General features: G+C 46.9%; 1 protein-coding gene across 2 annotated transcripts in view; it reads left to right on the top strand.

The window, feature by feature from the left end:
• Window positions 1-20,705, top strand: part of tbc1d30 (TBC1 domain family, member 30) — a 108,264-nt gene that overhangs the window by 70,096 nt on the left and 17,463 nt on the right. The gene's annotated exons all lie outside the window — the stretch shown is intronic.

Genomic DNA, 20,705 nt, shown 5'->3' with positions numbered 1-20,705 from the left:
TAAGCGATCTCTATACATAAAAATGGTTCAATGACTAAGTTGAGAGATGCAGTACAGTTGGACTGCAGTTCTGGGAAGCCCAGAGATATACCACATATCTAATTGCTGCAGAACAAATACTTCTGAAAGGAAATGCAACACATTTCCGTTTGTGGAGAATTGAATTTGCTGATTTGCCCAGGGATCAATCCCTGTATTTATAAAAGAAAAGTGAGGAAAGGGAAGGGCAAAGAAAGAAAATAGGAAATCATAGAAAATATCTCAGCTACATTAGAAAAGGGGAGGCCACAATTATTGCCCGTCCCTAGTTGTCCTGAGAAGCTAGTGGTGGCCTTCTCCTTGAACTGTTGTAGTCCTTGTGGTGAGGGTGCTCCCATATGGGGCTAGGATGGTGAATGCCAGGGTTCTGATCCAGCGATGACGAAGGAACACCGATGTATGTCCATGTCAGGATGACGTGTGACTTAGAGGAGAACTTGGAGGTGGTGGTGTTCCCAAAATATTGTTGCTCTTGCTCATCTTGGTGGTAGAGGTCACAGACAAGGGAGGTGCAGTCAACGTAACCATGGTGAGTTGCTGCAGTGCATCCTGTAGATTGTACATACTGCAGCCATAATGTGTTGGCGGTGGAGGTAGTAGTGCTGGTGGTGCAGGGGCACCAATCAAGCAAGCTGCTCTGCCCTGGATGTTGTCGAGCTTCTTGAGTGTTGTTATACTGCACCCATCCGGGTGAGTGGTGAGTATTCCATCACACTCCTGAACCTCGTACATGATGAAGAGGCTTTAATGGGTTTGGAGAAGAGCCGCTCATCGCAGAGTACTCAGCCTCCTGCTCTTGTAGCCACAGGTTGATATGGCTGATCCAGTTCAGTTTCCGGTCAGTAGTGATCCCAGGATGCTGATGGTGGGGGTCTCGGTGATGGTGAAGCCACTGATGGTCAAGGGGATGTGGCTGGGCTTTCTCTTGTTCAAGATGGTCATTACTTGGCCCTATAAATGATGTGAGTATTACTTGCCACTTGTCAGCCCAAGTCTGGTTATTATCCAGGTCCTGTTGTAGAGCAGTGTGGGCTGCTTCATTATCAGAGAAGCTGTGAATAACTTTGCTGCCTTGCCACCTGTTTTGGGCACAGGTCCAATTTCTACCCCCTACACTGTCAAAGTAGGAAAAGATCCCTAATTTGAATTAAAATACAATGAATTACTTCCACAAGAAAATGATCCCACTATCCTGTTTTCATCAGAACCTCAACATAAACAATATGTGCCACCTCATTGGATTTCCCTGGTTCACGAGAGGTGGGGTGGGAGGGGAGTTGGGGGAAGAGTCATTATTGTCATGAAGCTCCTAACCAATGGTGAGGAACAGAATCGGTAGAGGTCTGGGAGCTGGTTGTTCACATGTCCTCTTGGCTGCAGATGGATGTGTTCTAACAAGACTAGGGTAGGAAGAAACATATGTTGTAAAAGAAGGGTCAGTCCCTCATTAAAAATATACATTAGGAGATTGGGGACAATGTTGCAATGGGCTAGTTCTGTTCTTTAACCTATTAGGACCTGGGTTGAATCCAGTCTAGACTAATGGGATAAAAATGCTCCTTTCAGTGTTGTCTGAGTCAAGCGTATGTGAAATGAAATTCAGCAGTTTCAATCCAGTTTTTAATGAGACGAGTTCTGCAACAGAAAACTACCTCTAAATTCACAGTCTCGCACAATTACCATCAGTATGGCATTTGTAAGAAATGAAAAATAACATACAGGTGCAGTAGGGAGTGATCTTCCAAGGTTGGGACTTAAGAGGCATTGTTGGAGTTAAATAGAGCTAGCTTTACTCTGCAACTACTGTACCTACACAATAACTAACATGGGTTGTTCAATGTTGACACTGAGTGCCTGAAATAGGAAAGTGTTCCATTCCTAAGTGCTAACATCCCTTTCGCTTAAGATATTTTGAGCACCAAAATATTAACATTGAATAACAATTTTTTTTAAAACATGGATAAAAAAAGTCATGGCCCGGATTTTGCAGTCAGCGGCGAGGTGACAGCACTCGTCACTGACCTCGATAAAGCTGCCCACAAAGATCTAGTGATCTCTGTGGTGTGGATTTCACCTTTCCCAGCATTAATTTCATTCTGGCACCAACTCTAGGGACTCTCCAGTGTCCAGCAACAGTGATGTCATCAAGCAAGCTAAGCAGTCAATCACATTGAAGAATTCTCACAGACAGCAAACCAGGAAGTAAAAAGCAATGATTATCCTTCACTTTTAAAATTTTTTACAGAGAGCGAAATAAAAGATTGGGATTAAGGTAGAAGCTGAAATATAAATTTAAAAAAAAATTATTATATTAAAAACTTATGAAATTTTTATCACACTGGAAAATGTTGACATTGCACAAATATAAAATTAGTTTATCAGAACCACAGAGGTTGTTCAACAGTAGTTATGACTTAGTACACCGTTAAGGCTTAACTTTCTCAGGGTTTTTTAACTGTGATATTACAGTGTAAAAGGGGAAGTTCACATCAGTTCAGTTGATTTCTGCACGGACTTCAACAGTACACCCTGTGGAGGAGCAGGGAATCATGACAGCAACTTCTCGATTTCTGCGTTTAATTGCGCATGTACGGACACCAGAAGTTGCTGTCAGTTTCACAGAGTAATGACGGCGAACACTGACAGTTTCACTGTCATTACAACCGCAAAATCCGGGCCCATGAGTTCGCTGAACAGCTCGGTCGGTAAATGCACTCTCTGGTGTAGAATTGTGCCATCTCTGATTTTTGCTGAGATGGCTGATCTCAACAGGCCTGTATCCTACACTTGAGAGGGAAAAGACCAGACAGGATTCCTGCTACAGATGACTGCGGTGACCTCTGCCAGAAAGTCATGTGTGTGAATGTCGGGTAAGAAAAGACCCGGTTTAACTGGGATGCCCACCATTATTGACTAGCCTATCAACACTGTTTCGGCACACATATGCAGAATAAACACTACTGATACTGCCATCACCATTACAATTGCGAATCATGACCTTCATGAATGAAGGGGAGACAAAAGTTACGAGGAAGAAAAACATCTTTTTATAAAACCTAAACTTAACACAGTAAAAAAAAAAAATGGGCTCGGATCAAAACGGTTAAAAACACAAAGGGGAGGTAACCCTTGTTAAATGTTTTTCTTAATAATTATTATCTTGTGACTTCTGCACTCTGGAGATTGTCAACAATGATGACAGTTATATCACCAGTCTACAGCAACCCATCCAGTGCCTGAAAGGAAGCACTGCTTCCTGAGTAATAAATGTCAATGTTTTCACAGAAAGCAGATGTCTGCCCTTTAGGTTTTTCGAACAGCTAGCTACTCACCAACTTTTGATTGTTCTGGGGAAAAAACAGGAGAGTAAAAGCTACAATCATGTGCTAGTGTGTAGATCAAGCTATAAAAAGGTCACATTTAACTTTTTAAATGAAGGAAAAAATGATGTGTTATTTATCCTGACATCCTGTAAGTTCTATCTGACTAAACATTGTTGGTACTTTGAGTGAATGAGAGAGTGCATGATTCATTCTTGATGGTAGGAAATTGATCCATTTGAACACATTTTTAATGTAAATACTGAAAACACACAGGGAGATTTTCAATGGTGTTTAATGTACACAACAAAGGGATCATGTTAATGGATTGTGATGAGTCAGTTACAAGGGTCATTACTTCTGCATTTGTTGACAAACTTGTATTAGGAAATGACTGTAGCTCTATATTAATTTTGTTGCTGTTTGTTCACTAATCAGTTGGTGACGGAGCCGTGCTCAGTTAGTGAACTGGCTGTCATAATTGTTCTAAGAGGTTAGGGATGGAGTGGAGAGTTAATATTCCATTTACAGTTTTGATATGTGTAACTGTAAATGGAACATTAACTCCCTTATTATTTCTAGAGCACATTTTGAGTATGAAGAGGCAGTAAGCAGTAGATTACTCTTTGTGCTTCTATTAATAATGTGATGGTTGTTTGCAACCCCTTATCAAGGCCACTCGTTTAGGTGGAAACATGGATAGAGTCATGGTACGTAATCCCCAAACTAGTAAAATTCCCAGCATACAATGTAATAAAATTCAATTTGATTTTGTCCCCGTAAACTAGTGGCCTTGATTCTGGAGAAAAACGAACCTTTTGTTGAGATACCACGGCAAACGTGGGAGTCGAGACCAGAGTTAGTGAAACACAACTGCTTTAATCAACCTCATGGCAAAGAGGAACTAGAAAAGCCCGCGCAACCACTTAAATACTCCCCAGACAGGAAGTGCTCCTGGCAGCCTGTCCCTGCGGGAAACAAGTTGCTGGAGGAAAGGGCCCCCGGCTGGGGGCGTCTGCTTAAACTGTCCATGCCGCCGTGAGCGGATTATGTCCAGTAGTGGCGTGTCGCCACAGAGCTCCCCCAGAATCCGCTTGGGAGGAGTGGACAAGTCGTGACGGTGGTCTAATGGTTCTGCCGGAGCGGCTCTGAGTGGTCGCCGGTCTAGTTGGTGGGGCCGGGCGGTTCGCCGCCGGCTGTGCTGGCTTGCTGGCAGGACGGCCTCTAGTTGGAGGTCGGGCCACGGGGACCTGTTTCCCCCTGGTTCTGTGTGCGCTGGTTTGAGCCGGTCGATGGAGACTGTGTCGACCCTGTCACCGAGTCGCAGCTTGAAGACCTTGTCCCCGGTTTGTAGTACCTCGTACTGTCCGTCGTACGGGGGTCGCAGGGGTCCGCGGTGCGCGTCGTGTTGCATGAAGACGAAGCGTGCCTGCTGTAAGTTTGGCGGGACGTGAGGTGCGAGTTCGCCGTGCCGGTTGACCGGAAGTGGGGCGAACTGTTGAGCGGAAGAGAAAGAGTTGAGCCGCTGCTGTTCGGCCGACCAAGGCGTGGTAGCCTCCGGAAGGAATTCGCCTGGGACGCGCAGCGGTTGTCCGTAGACTAACTCCGCTGCCGAGGACTGGAGGTCTTCCTTGACCGTGGTGCATAGGCCTAGTAGCACCCACGGTAGGCGGTCAGTCCAGGTACTGTCCTGCAGGCCGGCGCGGAGTGAGGCCTTGAGTGACCTGTGGAAGCGTTCACACAGCCCATTGGCCTGCGGGTGGTACGCCGTGGTTCGGTGGAGCGTCACCGCGAGGTTGCGTGCTGTGGCCGTCCAGAGTTCGGAGGTGAACTGGGCGCCTCTGTCGGAGGTTATGTCGGCTGGTACGCCGAACCTTGCGACCCAAGTGTTAACGAACGACCTGGCGATGTCGGCTGTGGTGGTGGAGGGCAGCGGCACTGCCTCAGGCCAGCGTGTGTAGCGGTCGACCATCGTGAGGAGATAAGTTTGGCCTTGCGATGGCGGCAGAGGACCGACGATGTCGACGTGTATGTGGTCGAAGCGGCGGCTGGGTACCTCGAAGTCTCCCAGGGGTGCTTTTGTGTGTAGCTGTACCTTAGCCCGTTGGCAGGAGGTGGCCCAAGTCCGAACATCTTTGCTGAGGCCGCGCCAGACGAAATGCTGGGAGAGGAGTTTGACGGATGCGCAGGCACCAGGATGGGAGAGCGCGTGTAGCGCGTCGAAGATGCGGCGGCGCCAGGTTGCAGGGACGACCGGCCTGGGTTGGCCGAGTGAGACGTCGCAAGTGACTGCTGTGGCTTCGGGCCCGTGCGCGACCTTGGCTAGGCGTAGCCCTGGCAGGCTGGTAGCCGCCGAGAGGAGGTCTGGGTCCGTGAGCTGGGCCGCTGCTAGTTGCGCGTAGTCGACCGCGAGGTGATTCGCGCAGATGGCGGGACAGGAAAGGCAGTCGGCGACAACGTTTTCTCTACCGGAGACGTGCTGGATGTCCATAGTAAACTCGGACACGGCCGCGAGCTGGCGTTGCTGCCTAGCGGACCAGGGTTTGGTGTGCTTGGCCATCGCGTATGTGAGCGGCTTGTGGTCCACGTACGTGGTGAAGGGGCGGCCCTCCAGGAGGAACCTGAAATGGCGGACCGACAGGTGGAGCGTGAGAAGCTCGCGGTCAAAAGTAGTGTATTTGACCTCCGGGGGGGGCGCAGTTGGCGGCTGTAGAAGGCCAGTGGCTGCCACGCGCCATTGACCCACTGCTCGAACACGGCTCCGACCGCGTGGTCGGAGGCGTCGGTGGTGAGCGCGACCCGGGCATCGGCCCTCGGGTGCGCGAGCAGGGTGGCGTCGGCGAGCGCGTTTTTGGTGGCGTCGAAGGCGGCTGACGTGTCAGTGGTCCAGGCTACGGCCATCTTGCCGGATTTACCTCGGAGGGAGTCGTATAGGGGCTTCATGAGGGCTGCAGCGCTGGGGATGAACCTGTTGTAGAAGTTCACCATCCCGAGGAACTCCTGGAGGCCCTTGATGGTTTTGGGGCGGGGGAATTGCTGGACGGCCTGCACCTTGTTGGGCAGGGGGACGGCCCCGGCAGGGGTGATGTGGTGACCGAGAAAATCGATCTCGGTTAGGCCAAATTGGCACTTCGCTGGGCTGAGGATGAGCCCGTGTTGGGCTAGGCGCCCGAACAGGATGCGAATGTGTTCCTGTTGGGAGGAGCTGGCCACGAGAATGTTGTCTAGATAGACGAATAGGAAGTTCAGGTCCCGGAGGACTGAGTCCATAAGGCGCTGGAAAGCCTGGGCTGCATTCTTGAGGCCGAAGGGCATCCTCAGGAACTTGAACAGGCCGAATGGGGTGATGACGGCCGTTTTGGGGATGTCCGCGGGGTGTACGGGGACTTGGTGGTAACCGCGCACCAGGTCGACCTTGGAAAAGACGGTTCGTCCGGCCAGTCGGGCCGAGAAGTCCTGGCTGTGCGGCACCGGGTATCGGTCGGGGGTGGTGGCGTCGTTGAGGCGGCGGTAGTCCCCGCAAGGGCACCAGCCTCCGCCGGGCTTGGGGGCGATGTGGAGGGGCGAGGCCCAAGGGCTGCTGGAGCGGCGGATGATGCCGAGTTGTTCCTTGGTGGTGAACTCGGCCCGCGTGATTTCCAGCTTGGCCAGGTTGAGTCTGCGGGCGTGGGCAGAAACCGGGGGGCCGGTGGTGGGGATATAGTGCTCCACACCGTGTTTGGCGGCTTTGGCCGAAAAGGTCGGGTTAGTGAGGGTGGGAAACTCGGCTAGAAGTGCCGAGTAGTCGTCCGTGGCTCTGGCGAGGCAGTAGGTCGTCAGGCCGGCCGAATGGGCCGGGGTAAATGCGCCAGGGATGGGGACCATAGTGTTGATGTCGACGAGGCGGTGCCTCGGAATGTCGACAAGGAGGCCGTGGGCGCGTAGGAAGTCGGCGCCGATGAGTGGGCAGAGGACCCTGGCTGTGAGGAACTCCCAGCGGTAGTGGCGGCCTGCGAGGTCGAGCGTGACCATGCGGGTGCCATATGTGCAGATGTCAGAGCCATTGGCTGCGGCCAGCGTGATACCCCGTGCGCCGCGTTGGATTTCGAGGGCGGAGGCGGGGGTGATGCTGTGCTGGACCCCTGTGTCGCACAGAAATCGGCGGTTGGTGCTGTCGTCGGTGACGTACAGTAGAGGCCCCTTTTGCCCCGCGGCCATCGTGGGGGCCGGTGCGGGGGGGGTTTGAAAGTGCACGGTGGCATGCAGCGTTGGGCCCTAGTGCCAAAACGGGTGTGGTAGTAGCAGTGACCCGGAGTGGTAGGGCGGTTGGGCCTAGTGGGCCGGGAAGACCGCGTGGCCGTTGCCGTGAGGTCGGGCGCGACGTCGCGGGCGGACTGCGCAGAGAGCAGCCGGTCGGCCTTTTCGGCTATCTCATTCAGGTCCGTAGAGCCAGATTCCACAATGAGCGGGCGGATGCTGGCGGGGAGCTGCCGAATGAAAAGCGTGCGAAAGAGGACGCCGGTGTTTTTGTCGTCCGAGAGGGACAGCATGTGGGAAAGCAGATCCGACGGTGAAGCGTCACCAAGGCCGGGGAGGTCGAGGAGTTGGCAGTTGCGCTGGTAAGAGGACGTTTGAAATTTTTTAAGGAGCGCAGCCTTCAGATGTTCATACTTGCCTTCCGCTGGTGGCTCCTGCAGCGCTGCCCAAACCTTGGGGACTGTGGCGTAGGTGAGAGAGGTGACGAGGTAGTCGTACTTTGTGGCGTCGACTGTAATGTGTTTCAGCCGGAATCTGGACTCGGCTTGAACAAACCAGGCTTCGGCCAGGTTCTCCCAAAAGTCCGGTAGTTTAACCGTGACTGCGTTTGTATCCGCCATGCTAGCTTAGGATTCGTCCTGAGCGTCGGGGTCACCAGTGTTGAGATACCGCGGCAAACGTGGGAGTCGAGACCAGAGTTAGTGAAACACAACTGCTTTAATCAACCTCATGGCAAAGAGGAACTGGAAAAGCCCGCGCAACCACTTAAATACTCCCCAGACAGGAAGTGCTCCCGGCAGCCTGTCCCTGCGGGAAACAAGTTGCTGGAGGAAAGGGCCCCCAGCTGGGGGCGTCTGCTTAAACTGTCCATGCCGCCGTGAGTGGATTATGTCCAGTAGTGGCGTGTCGCCACACTTTTATATATTATCGGTAAGAGCACTCATGCACTTGACAGAGGAAAACAGACTGAATCATGGAATTCGATCTGTAAAACACCAGTCAAGAATCTTGGAACCCAATATAATAAAAACAGTAATACAAAAAGAAAATACTGCAGATGCTGGAAATCTGAAATAAAAACAGAAAATGCTGGAGTATCTGCAGCATTTTCTGTTTATATAATAAAAACAGTATTTGACTTATTCAGTCACCATCTGTTTACAGTACATTAAGCAGAATCCAGATGTTGCTTGGGAATAGTATTAAATGATCCATTCACTACTGCCACTTTAATGTGCCCTAAGGGACCTTATTAACTTTTAATTTTAAGCAATTTTTTCCCCAATCCATATTGTACGTCATTTTTAAAATAGTTTGGTTGTGATGCACAAAGCTGAATGAAGCATTACAGGGAGCATTTCTGTGAAATTGTAAGCAGTATACTTCATGCTTGGCTTGGCGCAGTACAAACAATCACCATGCCTCACTGATGGCAAAAGTGCTGTTTACCAGGTTCACCCACTGCAACCCTACATGGGAGACTCCATATGAAATGAGTTAAAGGACAGGAAACCTAAAGTACTAGTAAGAAGTATATTGTCAGACTTGGAGAAAATATACAGTGGCGTCCTGCAGGAGGTTGTGCTTGGCGCTTTCTTGTTCCTCATTTTACATAAGTGACCCGGATACTGAAACAAAATGAAAAAATTTGTTAAATTTGCAGATGACCCTAAAATAAAAAATAGCATTAGAAATGGAGGATGCAGCTAAAAACTAACAGAAGGGATTTAGGTCATTTGTGTAAATTGACAAACTGATTGAAAATTAAATTTAATACAAACAAATGCGAAGTATTACACATTGGGTGAAATGATGTATGATCGGGAGGAATAATGGACTCATCACAGTGAATGTCTAGCCAATATACTAAGCAATTTAAAAAGTTAGCACAATGTTGGGATATATAGGGGCATACAAGTTAATTGCAAAATAACAACAGAAAATGCTGGAAAAACTCAGCAAGTCAGGCAACATCCGTGGAGAGAAATTTGAGTTGACGTTTCGGGTTTGACCCTTCTTCAAAACTGGAGAGAAAAGGAACTAGATCGAAGGCAGGGCTGCGATCGGACAAAAGAATAAAAGAACCAAAAGAAGTAAAAGAGATTAGAAGCTAGACGAGATGGTAATAGGCTGTGATTAGGTGTAAAGTGTACTGGCAGGGCAAAAGATAGCTGCCAGGTGTGAGAGAGAAACAAAAGGAAAGGGGGGGGGGGGAAAGGAAAGGAGTGGAAAAATATAAGTGAAAATGAAATAGGGGCCAAGGTTATGATCTGAAATTGTTGAACTCGATATTGAGACCGGAAGGCTGCAGACTGCCTAATCGGAAGATGAGGTGCTGTTCCTCGAGTTTACATTGAGCTTCCGTGGAACAGTACAAGAGGCCAAGGACGGTGAGGTCCGAGTGGGAATGGAGCGGTGAATTGAAATGACAGGCGACCGGAAGCTCGGGGTCACCCTTACGGACTGAACGGAGGTGTTCCGCAAAGCGGTCACCCAATCTGCGTTTGGTCTCCCCAATGTAGAGGAGACCGCATCGTGAGCAGCGAATACAGTATACTAGATTGCGAGAAGTACAAGTAAATCGCTGTTTCACCTGGAAGGGGTGTTTGGGGCCCTGGACAGTGGGGAGGGGGGAGGTATAGGGGCAGGTGTTACATCTCCTCCGCTTGCACGGGAAGGTGCCAGGCGAAGGGGAAGGGCTGTTTGGGGTGATAGAGGAGTGGACTAGGGTGTCTCGGAGAGAGCGGTCCCTGCGGAATGCTGAAAGGGGAGGGGAGGGGAAGATACGTTTGGTGGTGGGATCACTTTGGAGGTAGCGGAAATGCCGGAGGATGATCCGTTGAATGTGGAGGCTGGTGGGGTGAAAGGTGAGGACAAGGGGAACCCTATTGTGGTTCCGGGAGGGAGGGGCAGGTTAATTGCAGTTGTGCTAAGACTGTTCAATGTACTGGTCAGACCACACATGGAGTACCGTGTGCAGCTCTGGTGCCCATGGCGCAAAAGGAACGTGTGAGAATTAGAGAAGGTACAGAAAAATAGCAACGAGAATGATTCAAAATGTAAAGGGGATAAGCTGTGTGAAAAGGTTTAAAAAAAAAAAAAAGATCAATCTCCTACAGAGAAGACAGTTAATGGGCAACCTTGTCAAAGTATATATAAAATATTAAATGTCTCAGATAAGGTAAATCCAGAATATACTTTAAAGTAAGGTATGCTAGTAGATCACAGCCAGTATTTCTGCTTCTGCTTGTGCTAACACATCATTTTCCACTCATTGCAGTGATTGGGTGGAAAATCATAGACTGGCAAGCACAAAGTGAAAAATCCTGGCCCATTAAGCTAATAAACTAATGAAAAGAACTTAATTCGAGGGGTGATGAATGTCTGGAACTACCTGCCAGGCTGAGTAGTCGAGTCTGTAGGATGTGTGTGAGACCTGCAGCAGGTAGTCAAAACTGCTCAACGCATTACCGGCACCCGGCTACCGACCATAGAGCACATATACCAGAAACGCTGTCTATCGAGGTCACGGTCCATCATCAAAGACCCTACCCACCCCAGCCACAGTCTGTTCGCCCTCCTGCCATCTGGGAGACGCTACAGATGCATTCGCACCCGTACGACCAGATTTAGGAACAGCTTCTTTCCCAGGGCTGTCATCCTACTGAACTCCACAAATAAACTCTAAAGCCTGCACATCTGCCAATGCACTTTATTATGGTTATGTTTATGTTAATATACTACAAGCCAAATGTATGTTGAATGTTTAAATGTCTTAATCCAAATGTACACTCTCGGGAGCCGCAAGCCTACATTTCGTTATACTGCACTTGTGCACTAACAATGACAATAAAAGTTGATTTGATTTGATTTGATTAAGAATGCAGTTGGATGCTAGCCTGAGTTAAGATTCGAAAGGCACGAGCTCTGATGGGGCAAATGGCCTCTTATTTCTGGCTTTTCTCCTGTTCTCCCTTAAGTAGGTTTTACACAGCCAAATCCATAAGTGGATATTGCTGCAATTCAGAGTAAAGTCTCACCACAGCTGCTAGCGCTTTTAATAACTGCCACTTTTTTAACTGTACCTTTTTAGCTTGCAACATCACCGGTTCTGCTGTCCTTTCCGATGCAAACTTCCACCATTTTATAAACATGTTTGGAATGCTTTTTGAGCTATAAATGTAGTGCTTGATGCTGAAGACCCCATGGAGCACTGAGATGTACTGTGTGATGTGCCTCAATAATTCCGAGACTCGATGTTAGCGAAACAAAACAAGGCTTTTATTAACTTAGAAGGTAACACGCAGTGGAGAGAGGTATCTTCCATCTGGAGGTCTGCAGTACTGGATATGAGGCCAGACTGAGCTTGCTTACATAGGGGCCAGGTATGGGCGGAGCCCTACACACAATACATTACAATATACAATACAATGGTGAGGAGACGGAACTGAGGTAAGGGAACTGAAACCTGAAACCAACCACAGTCACAGGCAGTGATGAATGGAATATTTCATCACACTGTGCTTGCTTGGTCTAGCATATAATTATGCCTGGCACACCCTTCTACTTGTTGTACTATAATTGGATTTTGCTACTTGTCACAATTATGTTCTTACTCTGCACTTTTAAGTGGACTGATGTGACTTACCTGTACTTGTTTATGCTGCTATGATTTCACTGTTTTTCAAAACTCTTGAATTCTAAGTACAGTAACTGTTTGGTATACCAGTTTGAATAATAAAAAAAAATCAGTTAATATATACCCAGAAAAAGAAGACAAATTTAAATTTACAAAATAAAAATGTGGTATAAGATCTCTTATTGTCATTTGATAGTATGATTAAAAATGCGCTAAATCAATTTTCCCCACAAATATAACCAAAAGTCAAAGGGCAGAGGATGCACATCAATTATATAATGCAGCTTACTGCATGGTTGCCTGTCTCATCAGAGCCACAATCTCGCAAATACAATAAATTCTGTATCCAGCAGCTAATCCTTGAGTATATTGTTGAGGTCGCAATATTTTATTACTGTAACGAACAGGTTTTCAAACCAAGGTCCCTGAGGTCATCAGCTTGCTGTCCGTCTCCATCTATATTTTCTATACTTTATCATTTATTAGCAGGTTATTCTGTTGTTGTAATAGATTCCTTTCAATGATTGCACTGATATCCTTTTGGTAATTGACATAAGTTAGATCCCTGAGAACTATATCATTATCTACGGGCGATCCTTGGAGGGTGTTAATATTGCCAGGGGAAAGTTGAAAACCACTGCTCTGGTGTATTTTAGGATGAACTATGAACTATCATAAACGAGAGGTGCTTCATTATCTCCTATGTGTGAATGTTGAGAGAGGCTATGTTTGAACTTGTCTGTGATGCTTCCACGGTTAAATAGCCTGGTGACGCACACTGTCTAGGCTCACGCATGAAGAATGATAATATGGGCAAGGTATCAGTGGGCTGCTGGTGATTGTGGAACCGTACCATCGCATAAATTCCCATCTTCAGGAGCGAAAGGGAGAAAAATTAGAACAAAAAGCAGAGGATTATGGGGAGAACATTTGAAGAAGAAAAATGTAAGATAACAGTTGTAAGTTTACCAAATAATGATTAACAAATACTAGAAAATAACAATATATATTGTAAAACTTTAATGTTGCCTTTTTACATCTGAACAAAAGATATAGAAATGCTTTAAGTATTTTATTTAAGAGTACTGCTGTGTTTCATGATCTGTTTATAGTTTTCATCAAATTTATTACAATTTCAGTTTCACTACAAAGTTTTTATTACTGGTTAGAAAGTGGTCAATTTTGTCCATGTTCAAACAGCACCAGTAGGCAAAGAAAGGCCACCTCCTGACGCTGTTGAAATGAGGTTAATATACTAGCATGGATTGAGGATTGGTTAACGGACAAAAAAGAGAGTAGGAATAAACGTGTCATTTTCGGGTTGGCAGGCTGTAACCAGTGGAGTATCGCAAGGATCAGTGCTTGGGCCTCAGCTATTCACAATCTACATCAATGATTTGGATGAGGGGACCAAATGTAATATATCCAAGTTTACTGATGATACAAAGCTGGGTGGGAATGTAAGTTGTGAGGAGGATGCAAAGAGGCTTCAAAGGGATATAGACAAGCTAAGTGAGTGGGCAAGAACATGGCAAATGGAATATAATGTGAAGTTATCCACTTTGGTGGGAAAAATAGAAAAGCAGAGTATTTTTTAAATGGTGAGAGATTGGAAAATGTTGGTGTTCAGAGGGACCTGGGTGTCCTTGTACATGAATCACTGAAAGTTAACATGCAGGTACAGCAAGCAATTAGGAAAGCAAATGGTATGTTGGCCTTTATTACAAGAGGATTCTCCCTTGGGGGAGAAATTGACTATAGCCCCGTTTGGGGCGCCAGCCTCGCCAGGGCGCTAAAAGTAGCACCCCGGAAGCATTCGCGGCCGCCCGCCGGAAATTGAGTGGTAGCGCCCCAAAGGGAAGCACGGCGCTACTGGAGGCGCCCCGCATCCCTCTTGGGGCGCTGCAACTGAATATCGTGGCGCAACGTGCCGCAGCGCCGCGGTATTGCAGGCCTTCCTCCCCTTCTTAAAGGGGAGGGGCCTTGTGCAGTGCGATCTGGGGCCCAGTTGGGCCCCCGAGGATCGGGAGTGCAGGCAAAAGAGCCCAGCACCGAAGAGAAGTGCCGGGCTCTTGGAACGCAGCCGGCACTCCGCGGGGGGGTGGGGTTCAGGAGGCCAGGGACAGGAGCGCAGGCAGGTGCTGGCAGGCGGCCAACAACAAAAATGTCCGCCCCGCACCTCTCCTTTAATTTGCGCCTCCCTGGCCGCAGGTAGGCCCCCCTGAACCGGTCGGACATAGTGTCCGGCGGTAAATCAGGGGGCGCTGCCAAATATCGCGGCCGGGGCATCAGCAGGGCGCTGCGCACACCGATGATGTCATCGGTATCGGTAGTGGCGCAGCGCTAACGGTTAGCGCCACCACTAACGTCCCGCGGAATTTAGCGGGAGGCGTGGACAGTGCCGCGTCCGGGTGCCAGTTGGCTTGCGACCCACTTAGCGCCCTCATACGGCGCTAACGGGTGGTGCAACCTACTGAATTTCTCCCCCAAGATGTCTTACTGCAATTATATAGGACCCTGGTGAGACCGCACCTAGAGTATATTGTGTATAGTTTTGTCTCCTTACCTAAGAAAGGATATACATGCCATAGAGGGAGTGCAACGAAGGTTCACCAGACTGGTTCCTGGGATGGGGGGATTGTCCTGGGATGGGGGGATTGTCCTATGAGGAGAGATTGAGTAGCCTAGGCCTATATTTTCTAGAGTTTAGAAGAATGAGAGATGATCTCATTGAAACATACAAAATTCTTACAGGGATTGACAGGGTAGATGCAGGGAGGATGTTTCCCCTGGCTGGGGAATCTAGAACCAGGGGTCACAGTCTCAGAATAAGGGGTCGGCCATTTAGGACTGAGATGAGGAGAAATTTCTTCACTCAGAGGGTGGTGAATCTTTGGAATTCTCTACCCCAGAGGGCTGTGTCAGTCATTGAGTATATTCAAGACAGAGATCGATAGATTTTTGGATATTAAGGGAATCAAGGGATATGGGGATAGTGCAGGAAAGTGGAGATGAGGTAAAAGATCAGCCATGATCTTATTGAATGGCGGAGTAGGCTCGAGGGGCCGAATGGCCTACTCCTGCTCCTATTTCTTATGTTCTTAACCCATCTTACAATACCCTATTCATAAGAAAGAGCATGGTGTTGGCAGAGTAACCTAATTATACAATCATGAGGACTAGGGCTAGTTACTAATGCCCAGTTATGTTGCAGGTTTTGCATTGGAGAAAAGCTGCCTTTTGCTAGTGAAAGTCATGCAGTGTGCTGAGCTGGCATTGCAGTGACATTAGAGTTAATAGAACAGGTAGTCCTGCAGCACCTGTGATGAACATTAGGTGCTCTCTAATTACAGCCAGTCCACAGCAGCAGGTTTGATAAAATATGGTGGAAAAAACATAGGTAGCTTATTACACCATGTTTTTCAGTTCAGTTTGCTGATAAGATATATATAATGTCAAAAGAAAAATACTGTGGATGCTGGAAATCTGAAATAAAAACAGAAAATGCTGGAAATACTCAGCAGGTCAGGCAGCATCTGTGGAGAGAGAAACAGAGTTAACATTTTAGGTCGATGACCTTTCGTCAGAAATGGTCATCGATCTGAAACGTTGGCTAGAATTTCCCAGGGCCGTGGAGGCAGGAATGGAGGCCTGTGGGGTGTTAAAATCGCGAAATGGGGGGACACGAACCCATCCCATCCCACCCCCAACCCGCCTCCATGCCCGTTTCCCAGGAGGCGGGTACCCGACCTGTGCTGGGAGCCACCTCCCCGAGGCGGGAAGGGGATTAGTGCCAATTAACTGCCTATTAACAGGTAGTTAACAGGCAGTTTTTAGCCTAATCCCTATTTTTATCCCTGAAGTGTGGGCTTCCCGACCGCACCAAACCACGCCAAGTTAGCGAGGTGGACCGTCGGGCTGAAGGGCTTGGAGGGTTCGAGATGTCCGGTGTTCAGGTGAGTGATGGGTGCATGAGTGCAGAGTCAAGTGTGTTTGGTGTGTGTAAAGTGTTTAAATAAGTTTTACTTACCTTTACTTACTAATGCAGGCTTCCTTCTTTCAGGTCTCAGAAGTCCCTCATCTCACCGGCACAGAAAGCAGAATGGCCGCGAGCTGTCAAAAGTTGCAGCATTCTGCTTTCTGTTCTGGAGAGATCTCTGAATCAGCCTGAGAGGAAGGAATTAGCTTGGAGTACAGATTGTCAGTGTTTGACAGCTTCAAAGAGCTGTCAAATGCTGATATTTCATCTGTCAAAAGCTCTTGACAGATGAAATGTCAATCTGTGACGTCACCTGTTGCCGGTGGCCCTTATTTGGCCTGCTGAGCCCGCTGGGCGGGCTCAACAAGTTCAATCAAGGGAAAATCGAGTGGGTTGGCCACAACTCGATGGAGGTGGGACTACAACCCCAAAAGTGGGAGTCCCGCCTCCTAATCGCCTCCATTGATAAAATCTAGCCCGATAACTCTGTTTCTCTCTCCACAGATGCAGCCTGACCTGCTGAGTATTTCCAGCATTTTCTGTTTTTATTTTATATATAATGTCATATGTCCCATTCACTGACCCCCAAAAATCAATCAATTTTTAATGTTAAGAGAGAAGCAATAGTTGGCTCACTGGTGATATTAAATATGTAAAAAACAAAGTTCAGAATATTTCAGTCGGCGACACTGCAGCCAATGTGAAACGGTGATAGTTTACCTGCCTCTATACTCTTACAACCTCCAAATACTAAATGAAAATCACTGTTAGTTCATCAACTTCATACCTGATGCAAAGCTGGAGCTGCCTCACATCAGTACGAAATATGTAGTATAATGGGTCTGTGGAATAAAAATTGGAACAAGGACTAAAAAGCTTGAAGTATTGTTAGCACTATATGTCGAGGTTCATTTAAGGCACACCCATATCCTGTTTGGTCACTAAGTACATTACAAGGTTGCTATTGTATAAACATCAGTTACATAAGCATAGTTAGTGATTTACATTAACAGCTAACCTTCCAACTACAGTACAAATTAAAACAGAGCAATGCACCAACTTCAAATAATTGTTGCACAGAACATTCTATTTTAAGAGTTTTGAAAGTTTGCTATCGGTGTGCTATGTGGTGTAAGTTTTCTTTTTCTAAAAAAAGTTATTTGTGTAGCTTTTTTTGTGTGTATGTTTGAACCAGCCTCTGAAATACTGCCAAGTTGCACTGTGGAGATTACCCATGATGTGATTTAAGCATGTCCAACATGCAGTCTCTGAGCCCTGATGTGTGAGCTGTGTGTGTCCCACGCCATGTTAGGCCACACCTCACTTTTAAGGCTGCAAGCTGAGAGTTGTGAAGTAAATACTAGAGCGATGGCCTTCTCGTCTACTTCTGCCACCTAGTGGAAGCATTTGCTATATTATAATAATCATCATCATCAACCTTTCCTGCTAAATATATCAATATTTACTAAACCTTTGCCCGGCAAAGTGGCCTAGCAAGCTATTCAGTTGCATCGGACTGCTACCACCTTCTCAGGGCAACTGGGGATGGGCAATGAATGCCAGCCTTGCCAGTGACACCCATATCCTGGAATGAATTTAAAAAAAGAAAGGATTAAATACAGACCACTGTATTTATGAGTAGTGGAAAGTTTCAAACATGTACAATAGGAGGAGATTTTAAAGCTTTCTCTGCTTTCACAAGCTTAAACTAACATACTGGGGCAAAGAACTGCTGCCAGATCAAGATCAATTGATATTATTACTATGTAATTCAGGATGAACTATTCTATTATATGAAAAAAAATTGCATATGTATTTTTAGAAGGTTATATTTTGTATTTTCCTTGCTGTAGATCATTTAGAAAAGTTGGTGTTTTTCTTCCGTTCAAATGCTATTTTTAACCAGGAATAAATGACTTACTGCTATACGCACAGAGAATGTCTGATTTTACTCAATGGTCAGCCAGTGTGTATTTCACACATGGGTACTGATGCATAGGGCTGGGATAGCCAAGTCACGCTTGGTTTGTTTGTTCAGCCAATAGAAGTGCTTGTGTGGAATGGGTTTATGTTGCCCTGAGACAGAATGCTTTGCAGTGATGAAGTCCTCCATTTACTGACACTGGAGACTGGTCATGCAAGTCTCTTAATATTGTTGTGAGAAGTCACACAACACCAGGTTATAGTCCAACAGCTTTATTTGAAATCACAAGCTTTCGGAGCGCTGCTCCTTCGTCAGGTGAATTGTCTCACAATTGTCCACCCCAGTCCAACACCGGCATCTCCACATCATGGCTTAATATTGTTGATTTTGTGATTAATTAAGCTGATGGTGCAGTGTTCACATGTAGTAATTGTGCTGTTGCCGTTTGTATTCATTCGGATGGGGGCTGGTACTTCTAGTTTGATCAAGACTAATACCACAGACTAAAAGTAAGATTTAAAAAAAATTGTTGATCTCTTGTGACATTGCTCAGGGACAAAATGAAAACTAGGATTTGTTTGTCTCTCTGTTTGTCTGCCACTCTGCAGTTCTTTGTAACTTCCTCCCCTCTGTCACTCTTTTTAAAATTCTTTCTGTATGGTGCACTCTCAAAATGTTCGGCTCTGAGACACTTTCTCTTGTTGTCTCTGCATCTGTCTTCCTACTCACTGTCTCCCCCCTCCCCTCCTACAAAAGTCTATCCTTCTTTCTCTTCTCTATGCCTCCTACTCTGCGTGTATTCCTGTCATATAGTTTGTATCTCCCTCGGCTATCAGTCCTCGTCTGCAGTCTCAGTCTTTCGTTCTTATGCCTATAACACACTTCCTTGGTTAAAATTTTGACTTTACTTTTTCGTTCTTTCATTTACTTTGGGTCTGGTTTCACTTTCATTTTTTAAGGACGAAATGCCTTGTATCTATATAATGTCATATCCAGAATATTTATCGTGAATATAAGAATAGAATGTCATTCACTTATATGGTGGTCCCGTCAGGTAAGAGTTCAATATTTATAGCAGTTTTCAGGACCACTGTAATTGAAAAAGAATTATTATTTTTCTATGAACTGCCTCCAATGCAAGTATACCCTTCCTTAAATAAGGAGACCAAAACTGTACGCAGTACTCCAGGTGTGGTCTCACCAACGCCCTGTACAGTTGTAACAGGACTTCCCTACTTTTATACTCCATTTCCTTTGCAATAAAGGCCAACACTCCATTTGCCTTCCTAATTACTTGCTGTACCTGCATGTTAACTTTTTGTGATTCATGTATCACAGCATTTTGTAATCTCTCCCCATTTAAATAATAATTTGCTTTTTTATTTTTCCTACCAAAGTGGATAACCTTGCATTTTCCCACATTATACTCCATCTGCCAGATTTTTGCCCACTCACTTAGACTATCTATATCCTTTTGGAGATACATTGCATCCTCCACACAATTTGCTTTCCCACCTATCTTTGTATCATCAGCAAATTTAGCTACATTACACTCGGTCCCTTCATCCAAGTCATTAATATAGATTGTAAATAGTTGAGGCCCCAGCACTGATCCCTGCGACACCCCACTAGTTACATTTTGCCAACCTGAAAATTACCCATTTATCCCGACTCTCTGGGTTGGATTTTGTCAATGGGGGCGGGTTGGGAGCGGGACTGCTGGTTTTTGGGTTTGAGACCCGCCCCCAACGACGTCCGGCCAACCCACGCTATTTTTCCTTGATTGACTTTGTTAAGCCCACCCTACGGCCAATTAAGGGAAAGCCGGTGACAGAGGACGTCAGTGTATGATGTTTCATCTGTCAAAGATTTTTGACAGATGAATTGTCAGCATTTGACAGCTTTGAAAAGCTGTCAAACACTGACCATCTCTGTTCTAAGGTGAGCCCTTGTACTGAAGACTCACCAAACCTCTTTCCTCAGCAGCAATCAGATGGCTGCTGCATCTGAGAATGCAACAGCCCTTCTGTCATCTCTGCTGTTGAGATGAGGCACCTCCGGATCCCCAACGGTTGAAGCCTGCAGGAAGAAACAAAGGTAAGTAAACTTTTTCTAACACTTTACACTCACCTCTCATACCTACCTCTCCATACTTGCATCCATCACTCACCTCTACAGCGCACTTTTCGATCCCTTTCACCCCCGTAGACCCACTGCTCGCCTCGCTGACCCTGGCAAGGATCGCAGCCATCGAGAAGCCCACACTTGCAGGGGTAAAGTGGGAATAAGCCTCTTAACTGCCTGTTAACTACCTGTTAACAGGCAGTTAATTGGCTGTAATCCCCTTCCCACCTCGAGGAGATGGGTCCCTGCGCGACTCGGGGACCTGCCTCCCGGGAAGATGGCACGGAGGCGGGTTGGGAGTGGGTTCAGTACACGCTCCCAGTTTCTGCCATTTTCCTGGCAGACCTGCCTCCCCTGGGCTGGCAAAATTCCCCCCAATGTACAGTGACCAGAATTGGGGATGTTCGCTGATGCTTGCACAGTGTTCACTTCCATTTGCAACTC

This window comes from Somniosus microcephalus, chromosome 16, assembly GCF_052327205.1.
Source record: "Somniosus microcephalus isolate GS21.2 chromosome 16, FLI_Smic_1.0, whole genome shotgun sequence".
Classification (NCBI taxonomy): Eukaryota; Metazoa; Chordata; class Chondrichthyes; order Squaliformes; family Somniosidae; genus Somniosus; species Somniosus microcephalus.
The sequence above is the reverse complement of the archived record's forward strand: the minus strand, read 5'-3'. Positions and strand labels throughout refer to the sequence as shown.